The sequence below is a fragment of the Nanorana parkeri genome, unplaced genomic scaffold (genome assembly GCF_000935625.1).
Source record: "Nanorana parkeri isolate BGI_ZX_2015 unplaced genomic scaffold, ASM93562v1 scaffold175, whole genome shotgun sequence".
NCBI lineage: Eukaryota > Metazoa > Chordata > Amphibia > Anura > Dicroglossidae > Nanorana > Nanorana parkeri.
Genome location: NW_017306443.1, coordinates 1,844,118 through 1,856,581, shown reverse-complemented (window position 1 = coordinate 1,856,581; position 12,464 = coordinate 1,844,118).

Genomic DNA, 12,464 nt, shown 5'->3' with positions numbered 1-12,464 from the left:
ATAAAAGCTGGTTGTCATGCCCTAGATTCTGTTTGCTCCAGTTTTGATAAATTCCCCACCATCTGTCCAAAAGTTGAAGTTGAATTAGAAATAAGTCTTTCAACATAATAATGATCCAAAGTACACTAGCAAATTCACCAAGAAATGGCTCAAAAAGAAATAGAGGGTTATGGAATGACCTAGTAAAAGCCCTGATTTAAGTCCCTTTGAAATTTTGTACAGGCAGGCAAGGAAACCCACCAACATCTTCCAACTGAAGGAAATTTGCATGTAGAAGTGGTCAAAGATTTCACCAACTTAGAAATTGGTGGGCAGTTATATAAACTGTCTACCAGAAAGCATATGTGCTAAAGGAGCAATACTAGCTTTTGGTACCAAGGGTGTGTTTACTTTTTACTTATTGTATTTACTATACAATATGTGCCGCCCCAATAGGGGCATAGAATATGAGATGCATAGCCTCAGTTAATATTAGCATTGTTATATAGGTTAGAATTTATATAGTGTGATTTGCCTAACTATTTTCTCATAGCTAAATTCATGTGTTATCCTATGCTGCCATCTAGTGGCCTTTTGTTGTAACAAACATGTTTTCTGTAATTATTCCTCATGTGACGATGTATTTTCCCCTAGTGTACGCCCACCCTTCTTCCTGTGTGCAGTACTTCCTGTGTCATGGGCACAGTTAAAAGCCACATGTAACAAGGACACACATGTAATCTGCACAGTACGTAGGAAAGGCATCATTTTCTGACCGCACAATACTATAACCGTTCAACTGCTGTTCCTATCATCTGCTGTAACCCTGATGTTAAAGAATAAACACCTCTTTTGAATGAATCGGTATTGACGAGTTCAGCTATCTGACGAGGATTGTCCGCAGTGAGTATATCTGCTTATACAGGCCAGGCATAGAGGTCTCAGCAAGGGATATATTTTGCTATCACAACAATCGGAGTCAGAATACAATACGTGTATACGATTTCACGTATTGATATTTTCATTGAGTAAATGACTTATTAAAGTACTGTATATCATCTTTATCTGTAGGCATTGTTCAAATTAAGATCTAATGTTTGTCTGTTCAAATATGCTGAAAAGGTCAACAATTTCCATGGGATCCTCAATTGTATTATACTGTATAAGCAGATGAATTTTCAAGGCACCCACACAGCCAACTTTAGTTCAATAAAACATTAATTTATTAATTTACATTGTCAAACATGTATTTTATAAAAACATTGTAAAAATCCATGACATAGCTCCCACCATTGATGCTCTCATATTTGGGTCCCGCTCTTACTCTAATAATCTTAGTGTAACAATAATCAAGCATGTAAGATAATGTTATCCATACAAAATCAATCATGGTATATGGGACGCAACTTGCGTTTCATGGCCATAGCCGCTTTCTCAGGAGCAGAACAGAGACAAAGCTGTGGTTCTATAAAATAATATATACAATATCAAACAATTGGCACACAGTTAAATGTTATCTTTACAATATTGGATATTACTGAGTAAGAGCAATTGATCAGTATCCGAGTTTATGAGCAATATCCTGCATAAGTAAGAGCCAATATTGGCTCTTACTTATGCAGGATATTGATCATAAATAGGGAGCCAAGTATTTGGAAAAACCATATCATTCTAGCCATTTGTATGGATGCAGGGGAATATTTTTGCGGTCACATGCCTCCCCGTTTCTAACAAGATATAATATGTAATCAATATACTTTCCAAACTATAAACTAACAGCACTGTAAGTTGATAAGCGCTTAATCCAAATGTCTTGCCTTGGAATCTTAATTGTTGAATTCCAGGGCAAGCGAAAGCATGTCCTTCATTATGATAATGACCCTCAGAAGGGGGAGAAAGGCTAGTGGAAGCTACAGCGTTAGTTTGAACATATATAAACCAGCTTAGTCAGTCTTATCCTAGCATCAATTCTAACACTTACCCCACATTAAAGGAGAAAGGTGTTCCCAATCAATTGATTTGATGGATTTTTACACTGTTTTTATCAAATACATGTTTGACAATGTAAATTATTAAATTCATATTTTATTGAACTAAAGTTGGCTGTGTGGGTGCCCTGAAAATCCATCTGGTTGAGTATTAAAATTGAGTATTATATATAGTATGTGGCAATCAAAAATTCCCCCTTGTTCCTAATATTAAAGGGGTTCTAAACCCTCCGGTTTTTTTGCCTATATCTACTGCTAGCAAGCAGTAGATATAGGCAAGAAGTTTAAAAAAAAAAAAAAAACCCCGCTTTAACTAGTTTTAAACTTACCTCGTTATCGCTGGATCGGAGGGACAGAGCAGTCAGCACTGGATCGGTGAGCCGCCGCACCACTGGAGGGACACATGAAAACATGGGGAAAGAAGAGGAAGATCGGAATAAGAGACATCATTTAAGGTAAGTGCTAACATTTACATGGGGGGGAGGGGAAACATTTTTTGACTTTAATGTCACTTTAATTTCCATTGGATATGCTTAAATTTTTGCAAGACTGTGCTTATTTATTTTTAAAAAAATTTGCCTGCACACAATAGCCATTTAGGGCATAGTCACTGTCACAGAGCCTCTTTGACACCCACCTCCCAGCCTCCTTATACCCTTCATCGATGGTATCTTCCACTACTTTTCTGTAGTCCTAACTAGACATGTGCGATTCGGTTCGTTCCGAAATTCGTTTTGGACGAATTTTCGGAAATTCGGAGATTCGGATGCATCCGAATTCCGAATTACAGCTAAGACGAATGCAAACGAATCCGAAATTCCCGTTTTCCCGAAATTTGTTATTGGACGAATTTCTTTGCACCATTGACACCATTTTACCTCTACAACACATGAATGATTAAAGTACAGAGGCTATAGTGTAGAGGTTAAAGCAATTTTTTTTTAAAAACGAAACTAAACTAAACAAATTTTTTGCTGGTGCACATGTCTAGTCCTAACCCTTCTGTAGTCCTAAGCTTCATTTTATATGGTGTCAGAGCTTACTCAGGTTTTTTATGTCACCTCATCACTGTGAAGGATGTAATTCCTTACAGAATACATAACATATGTAACTTATTTTATTTACAAGCCTGTAAATATGGTTGACTCAGAAAACGCCAAATAACAGCACAAAAATGTTGCCAAGCTTTTACAGTCAAACATGAATTCAGATTAGACTTCATCCTATTAATAATGTCTGTAAATATTCAACATCAATAATAAATGATTCCTTGGACCCTTAATGGTATCAGTGTTTGCACAATAAATATATTATTGGCAACTATGGATCCAAAACAGTGCACAGGCAAGCCAAAATATCAATGGCAGATACATCATTCCAATATTGTAAAGATAACATTTAACTGTGTGCCAATAGTATTCCCATATACAAAAGTGATTCAGCCATCAGTTCTATCTCTCCTTCTTATGCAGTCAGCAAGTGTGCCTGTTAGTAAACAGAAGGCAATTTCCCACCTTCAATATCATTTTTGCACATTGTATTTAGTTGTTTTTTTTTTACCTTGATAAAAGGGGTCCACAGCATCCCCGAAAAGTCATGTTGGTTTAATGGAGCTCCAGTAATCACGTGAACTGGAAGCTGGGGTGCTCGATTTTTTTGTGGCAGTTTCATATGGTACCACCGTTACCTAGAACGCTACACATGGACTACGGCACATGGCGACCATGAGTGCTGGATGATATAGAAATAAAAATATGCAAGGGATTCTAACATTTTCCCAACTCTTCTAAATACAAGCCTTTTTACTTTTGTACGTGTTGCTGTTGGAGTGATGCCCTCACGTTCTATCTAGTAAAATGTTCCCAGCGGGACAGTAAGTGAGGTTAAATCTCTCTAATAGTGCCACGGATAGAGGTAAAACTGACAGGGGTTTTAACCCTTCCCTTTTTAATAAAAAATGTATCATTTGGCTGGAAATTGACTTATTGTTAGTATACAGTATATATTAACATTATATATGTATTTTCATATCTCAGATGCAGCAAATTTGTAAAGGCAGCTTTAGGGTACCTACTGGGTAGGCATATACTATGGAGATGATGTATATAAAAGTGAATTTGTATTAGGTCAGGTATTCAATAACCAGCGGGACATATACAGTAAATAGATGTGAATTTCTGCTAGAAAATGATAGGAATTCGGCTTCATTCTGCACAGACAGCACAGGGTCAATTATAAAATAAATGCATAAATTACATCTGTAATATAAATCGGTTCCCCCACAGTAATTAATTTTCACCACTAGATTTCCTCAGTCTTTCAGGTTGTATGACAAGACTTCCGCTTTAAGTGCACGTATGCCAGGGAATGTATAATTGTTACAATTACAGGTAATTATTACTTCTTACAGAAGTCACATATTGAAACATTCCACCTGCAATGCCTTTATCTGCATTTCTTATAGGAAGGACAGAGTCATCTTTTTTTAAGCATTACCCAGGGTCAACATCTACTTCTAGGACTGAAATGCTTGCTCAGAGATAACACATGTTAATCCTGGTTTCTGTACAGTTCTCGGCTGTGTTCACAAAAGGAATGTGACAGATCAACCCCTGCTGTTGATCTGACAGGTGTTTTATCTGCGTTGCACATGAGTTGCGATAAGAAGCCAAATAATTTTGAATGGACCACAATGTACCAAAGATTCTGCATGCCACAATGTTCTTAATGCAACACACTGCAAAGCATAGATTGTTCACATCTGTGAACTTTGATGCATTACAATGAACATGCACGGTGTTGTTAGTGCATTGGGGTGCAATTCAAAATTAGCAGCTACACAATGCACTGGAGTACATGGGTTGCTGTGAAATTGCGGGAACACATGGTAACACATCGTGTTTTACAGTGTATTTCTGCAACTAAAAGATGTGAATGGGCCCTTAGTTTGTGCTTTTATACAGTTACAATGTTGCAGTCTGATGGTCACTGGGCTGGAGCCTCAGGATAGCTTTTTAAATACAGTTTAAAAAAAGAATATTGTGATATATCAGGAATGTATTCACGTAAATATGTAGTTATTGATACGTCAACTTTAAGCCATAGAATCTGCATGATAACCAGGCATTTAAAAATGAAATGTCAGGCTACATATTTCATTCTGTACAGGTGTCCTATAAAATTGCCAGTCACAATGGTAAAGAAGAAGATGGCTCATCTGAGTCTGCCCTGAGAGGATTAGAATTGATTTAAATACTGCACAATGCAAAAAAAAATAAAAAATCATTACAATTGAATAAGCTGTACTAGGACTGAAGACACAAAACATATTGTTTAATCAATATGTTACTATTCACATCTACATTTTGTCTGCTAAAAAAAAAAAAGTATTTCCTCTACCTTAAACACAGTTGTGTTTTTTTTCATAGGACATTCAAGAACGAATCATCTCTAGGTCATATAAGAGTGCATAAACCACACCAGCTACTTTTCATAGCACTTGGGCAATCAATTCCTTGGAACATTTTATTAGTACAGCACTTATCATTTAAGATATAACTGCTGGTGACACTGGATTTATAATGTGTCATAATCATCTCCTCACTTCTAAAGGATGTTCTATAGAGATCAACAGTGAAAATTGCCATGTGTCATCATTTGTCTAACTGTACTGCTATTCATCATAATGGAACATCTACTTTCATAGTCATCTGTATCTGCATACTGTTATAACATTACTAGCAAAAGTAACTCGGTAACTGCCCATAGCATTATGGTTTAGATATTTTAAATGGTGTCAGATGTTGACATGTGGATGACACTGATGTAATATTAAGGGTATACTGCAATTCAAAATAAAAATAGGGCATTACAGATTCAGAAAAAAGCAGCATAATACGTTTTTGGCATATGAGTTATAGCTGCTCTCTTGGGAGATAGAGGATATGATTTACGTAAATTCTTTATGATGGGTTTTATCCTCTTATTGGAAGCTGCAGATCGTACTTTTTTATATGCATTACATAATTTAGTGACTAAAGCAGAGATCTACATCTTTGACGGCTGCTTGCAGAAGGAAGAGTTACACAGGAATGCTGCATATATATATGTTATATACTGAGCTATATATTATGTATATATAGCTCAGTGGATTCGAGCGTGGTACCGTGATAGGTTGCCACCTGTGCAATAAGTCATCTGTGAAATTTCCTTCAGTCAACTGTTAGTGGTATTAAACCAAACTGTAAGCAACTGGGAACAACAGCAACTCAGCCACGAAGTGGTAGGCCATGTAAAATGACAGAGCAGGGTCAGCGCATGATGAAGAGCACAGTGCACAAAAGTCGCCAACTGTCTGCAGAGTCAATAGCTACAGACCTCCAAACTTCGTGCGGCCTTCAGATTGGCACAACAACAGTGCGTAGAGAGCTTCAGGGAATGGGTTTCCATGGCCGAGCAGCTGCATCCAAGCCTTACATCACTAAGTGCAATGCAAAGCGTCGGATGCAGTGGTGTAAAGCACGCCGCCACTGGTCTCTAGAGAAGTGGAGACGTGTTCTCTGGAGTGACAAATCACGCTTCTCTGTCTGACAATCCGATGGACGTGCCTGGGTTTGGAGGTTGCCAGGAGAATGGTACTTGCCTGACTGCATTGTGCCAAGTGTAAAGTTTGGTGGAGGGGGGATTATGGTGTGGGGTTGTTTTTCAGGGGTTGGGCTTGGTCCCTTAGTTCCAGTGGAGGGAACTTTTAAGTCATCAGCATACCAGGACATTTTACAATTACATGCTCCCAACTTTGTGGGAACAGTTTGGGGATGGCCCCTTCCTGTTCCAACATGACTGCGCACCAGTGCACAAAGCAAGGTCCATAAAGACATGGATGAGTGAGTTTGGGGTGGAGGAACTTGACTGACTTGACAGAGACCTAAACCCGATAGAACACCTTTGGGATGAATTAGAGCGGAGACTGCAAGCCAGGCCTTCTCGCCCAACATCTCGTCCCACACAAATGCGCTTCTGGAAGAAATGGTCAAACATTCCCGTAGACACACTCCTAAACCTTGTAGACAGCCTTCCTAGACGAGTTTAAGCTTTTATACAGTAGCTTCAAATGGTGGGCCAACTCAATATTAAACCCTACGGACTAAGACTGGGATGCCATTTAAGTTCATGTGTGTGTAAAGGTAGACGTCCCGATACTTTTGGCAATATACTGTATATGTATATATATATATATATATTAGGGGTGCGGAAATTAACGATTAATCTATCGATTAATCGTTAATTTCTTTGATCGATCAAAATTATTTTGATCGATCAAAGTACTCACCTCTCCACCGGCTTCCGTCGGAGATCCGGTGACGTCACAACAAGGGATAAAAGTACTCACAAACAAACGTTTTCATCAGGCTTTAACAACAAACGAGAGGCCACACTGTCTTTTAACCCAACATGGTATCCCCCCGACTATGTAACACGGTAGTCTCCGGTCACATCACCGTCCATCGACCGCAGTCAGCCAAGATTGACACGTTTCAGGGGCAAGCCCCCTTCCTCAGAATCATCATGAATCTAGTCTGTGAGATGCTAGTCTGCAAAGTTGCATTGTTGGCTATTCGCCCCCTCTGTCCTCTCTGCCAATCACAGAGCTCCTATTACTATTTTTGTACTACGTTGTACAGTATTACAGTACTGTGGTGTGAACCAGTAGTGTGATCCACAGGCAGATGGAGATCAAGGCTGGCAGCAGCATAATCCAAGGACAGGCGGAGGATAGGGCAGGTAAAGATAATAAGTATAATATGAAAATAGGCTGAGGTTAGGAAGACAGCAGGCATTAAACATATGAATCATGATGATTCTGAGGAAGGGGGCTTGAAACGCGTCAATCTTGGCTGACTGCGGTCGGTGGACGGTGATGTGACCGGAGACTACCGTGTTACATAGTCGGGGGGATACCATGTTGGGTTAACAGACAGTGTGGCCTCTTGTTTGTTGTTAAAGCCTGATGAAAACGTTTGTTTGTGAGTACTTTTATCCCCTGCTTTATTTATTGTCATAAACTATTTTACACACGGAGGTGGCGCTCTGTTCCCTTTTGTTTTCTATGTCTGTCAATCACTGCCTGCTGTCAATCACCAGGGAAGTGGATCTGATGAAGAACTAGTCACTCAGCTTCCCCATTTGGTTCCACTCACTGGCATTCAGCCAAGTAAGTGGCTGCTAAGGGCAAGTAGCAAACAATTACTCATCCCCAGCCCCATTTAGCTGTCAGCCAGCCCAGTCAACTGCTGAATGTAAATAAAGGGGCGGGGATGTTGACTGACAGCATTACCCAAATATAGCCTATGCCTCGGGCTGCATCTTCATTGGCAGGCAACAGGCTGGCTCCTTCTGCCTAGCCTCCTCTGAGCTGTCAAATATCACAAACCCTCTGCCTGTATCTAGATTATGTTTAATGTCTGCTGTCTGCCCTAACCTCAGCCTATTTTCATATTATACTTATTATTTTTACCTGCCCTATCGTCCGCCTGTCCTTGGATTATGCTACTGCCTGCTGCCAGCCTTGACCTCCATCTGCCTGTGGATCACACTACTGGTTCACACCACAGTACTGTAATACTGTACAACGTAGTACAAAAATAGTAATAGGAGCTCTGTGATTGGCAGAGAGGACAGAGGGGGCGAATAGCCAACAATGCAACTTTGCAGACTAGCATCTCACAGACTAGATTCATGATGTCCCCCCCCCCCCCCCCCCCAATAAATAAATAAAGCAGCTTTAACACATGATTCTTTTCTAAAATATTTTATCCACACGCCAATACAGTTTATCTTGGTGTATCTGTATAACTACTTAAACAGGAACTGAGGTTGGGCGGCACTGAATTACTTGCCATAATGTGCACATAGACACATCAAATATACTGACTGTTCTCTTAATCCCATCATCACTAATTATAATTGTGTCAGAATTATGATTGTGATGTACAGTATCTACCACTCTTAACAAAAACCTCCAAGACTTCTACAAAACCTCAGGGTAATCTTAACAAGTGGATAGTAACTACCTGCTAATGATCATGCGGAATGCATATAAAATAACGTCACCTTTAGTAATAGCCTTCTGTCACTTATGAGTAGAAAATGCCCAAGAGTGTGTCAAAGAGCTGCAATGATATATAATGTCTGTCCGTTGGCAATCCCCATGGGCTTCCAAAGCACAAAATTGTCTGTACTAGACAGTTAACTCTGAGTTGTATGTATTCCAGGGGTATGTTATCACACACTAGTGCAAGAAAAATGGCAGAACACAAATGATCAACTGTGGGTATATTTGAAGAATTTAGAGGAGGAGGGTGCTATCTCCTATTTCCAGACTGTTTTCACTGGCATAGTCACCAACTGCTTTATTAGGAGAAGAAGGTTGCCAGAAATGTTTCAGAGCTCTGGAACGTTTCAGTAGGGCAGAGCAAGTAAATATAACATTGACTGCCTCAGACGTTATACCAAAACAGATATTACCTGTAAAAGGGCTAAAGTCTGCTAGCATAAAATACAGATGTTTTTAATTTGTTCTCTTGGGCACTTTTTGGCTCGGTTTCTTTTCTGTCATTTAGGATTATTTTAGAATTAGGGATGCACCAAAATTTCGGCTGCTAAAACATATCAGCCAAAAATGGTACTTTGGGCAAAATGCCCAAAGTACCATTTTTCTTCCGAAATTGCGGTGCATCCATGGTTTCTCTACCCCCTTGATGGGCGCTGCCATTTGTCCCCTCTGACACAGAGCAGCGTCCAGCAGGGAGGAGAGGAACTTTCAGGAGGCCAAGCGGGGTGAGGAGGAGAGTGTTGTGAGCGTGTCACAGGAGATCGAGCTCCCTGAACAGCCCGCTCAACCTCTTGTGACAGCAAGTCAGGATGAAGAGTGGTTACAAGCAGTCAGTGATAAACTGATCGCTTGTAAATAATTGTAACAGACTTACCTTGGGACGCTCCAGCGGCGCACTCCATAGCCGCACACGCAGGGCGTGTGATGCTGCTCCTCCCCCCGCACGCCAGCTGTCAGCATAAAACCGTGGGGGTTACGATGGCTCAGCATCCTACTATTGATTGGTGAACGCTGAGCAATCACCCTCTGCGGAATTGCCCGGACCTCACAGCCTTGGACACTGTGAGAGCTGCTGCCAAAGACCCTTTTGTGGGGACCTCTCCTGCTGCCTGTATGTTTTGTTAGTCTGCCTTATTTAATTACTTTCAGTTAAGCGGTCAGTGTTATACCACACATACCCACTGGGGGTATGAGGTAATACCCCGGGGAAAGCACGCTGCTTATTCCCTCTTCCACAACAGTGCATGATGTTATACCCTCCTTTAAACTATATGGAGTGTGTACCCCAGGAATTGAACACTAACTAAACCGTTTATTCCAGCACAAGGGGTGAAGGGGGTTCTTCACAGTAAGATCAGTTAGGGTCTGGAACTCACTGCCACAGGCGGTGATTTCCGCAAATAATGTGGAATTGTTCAAGAAACTTTTGGACGATTTCTTAAGGGACCGTAATATACAGGGGTACAGGTAATATACAGGGGTACAGGTACTCCTAGAATGAGATCCTAATAGGTTGGACTTGATGGACTAATGTCTTTATTCAACCTCAAATACTATTTAACTATGTAACTATGTAACTCATACTATATCCACAATTTATGACTGGACAGGAACACTCAGTATAGAGGCTTACTGTTTATTCAAAACAGCAGAAAAAGAGACAGAGGAGTCTGTGTCCTCAATCTTTTTTTCTATTTCATAAGGGAAATATCAGGGGTCTGTTTGTAAAGTAAAAAATAAATAAAACACATAAAATATAAAAAAATTATTTTAAAAGGGGTATAAAAAATAATAATTTTCCGTTTTTATTTTTGGTTTCAGTTTTGGTCTGAAAAATTCCATTTTGGTGCACCTCTAGTTAGAATAAGTTATGTAATAAATAAGGAGTCTTTAGATTCAGCAATTGTAATCAGTAATAACTAAAGCCCACTATACAAAACATGAACCATCATCTAACTGTTACTTACATTTCTCCAAGGACTATATTGTTTTTTTTGTTTTTTTTACAACAAACAAAATATATAGTGCTTTAAATTAATGCAGTGATTATCTATCTATCTATCTATCTATCTATCTATCTATCTATCTATCTATCTATCTATCTATCTATCTATCTATCTATCTCTTAAAGCAATCTAATGGCCAATAATTGGTAATGGTTACATTATGCTTTGCACATTGGAAATACAGATACGTATATACAGATACAATAGACTCTGATCTAATAGAACTGAAGTGTATTGAATTATAGGCATAATTGACAGCAACAATAATAATAATAATAGCAACACAAATGCAATTAAATGTAACAGAATGCATACTGACAGTTTATTGTAACCAATACAGGGAATGATGTCCTTGAAGCCCAACTGAACATTCAGTTTCAATCAGCTAAATACAGTGCCTTGCAAAAGTATTTACAACCCCACCCCCTTTACCTTGTTTTATTGCATTACAACCTGTAATTATCACATGATTACTCATTTTTTCACATGCTACTCAATTTTGTTTAGACACAAAAAATCATTAAGACAAAAAAAACAGAAATCTTGAGTTCAACCCCCTTTCTATGAAACCCCTAAATAACATGTGGGCTGTCCAATTAACTTCATAAGTCCTATAATTAGATGATAAAGGTCCAAAGATGCAACAAAAACTTCAAAAGGTAACCCTGAAGGAGCTGCAAAGATCCACAGTGGAGATGGGAGTATTTTTCCATAGGACAACTTTAAGCCCTACACTCCACAGAGTGTGCTTTATGGAAGAGTGGCAAGAAAAACTTTGTTTTTAAAAGAAAATAATAAGAATACAAATTTAGAGGTCACCAAGCCTCATGTGGCAGCTTCCCTTAACACAAGAAAGAAGGTTCTCTGGTCAGATGAGAATAAAACTGAGCTTTTTGGGCATCATAGGAAATGCTATGTGTGGCTCAAACCCATCACTTCCCTGAGAACAATATCCCCATAGTGAAGCATTGTGGTGGCAGCGTTGTGTCAAGATGCTTTTTTTGGCAGGGACTTGAAAACTGGTCAGGATTTGAAGGGAAAATGTATGGCACTAAATACAGAGCAATTCTTAAAGAAAACATATTTCAGTCCACCAGAGATTTAGGACTGGGGCAGAGGTTCACCTTTCAGCAGGGCAATGACCCTAAAGCTACACTGGAGTGTTAGTTGTAATACAATAAAGCAGGAAAAACACCAAGGGGGTAAATACTTTTGCAACGCACTGTACATCCCAGATGCATCATAACAGAAGGTGTGCAAAGTTTTACATTTGTTTTGATCAGATAACAGTCACAGCATGAGCATAAAAGCCAGTGTCCTCAGCTGCAGAGTGGGTCCATTGCTCTCTGTGGAGAAGCAGTGATCTTTTCCCAGAAGTGC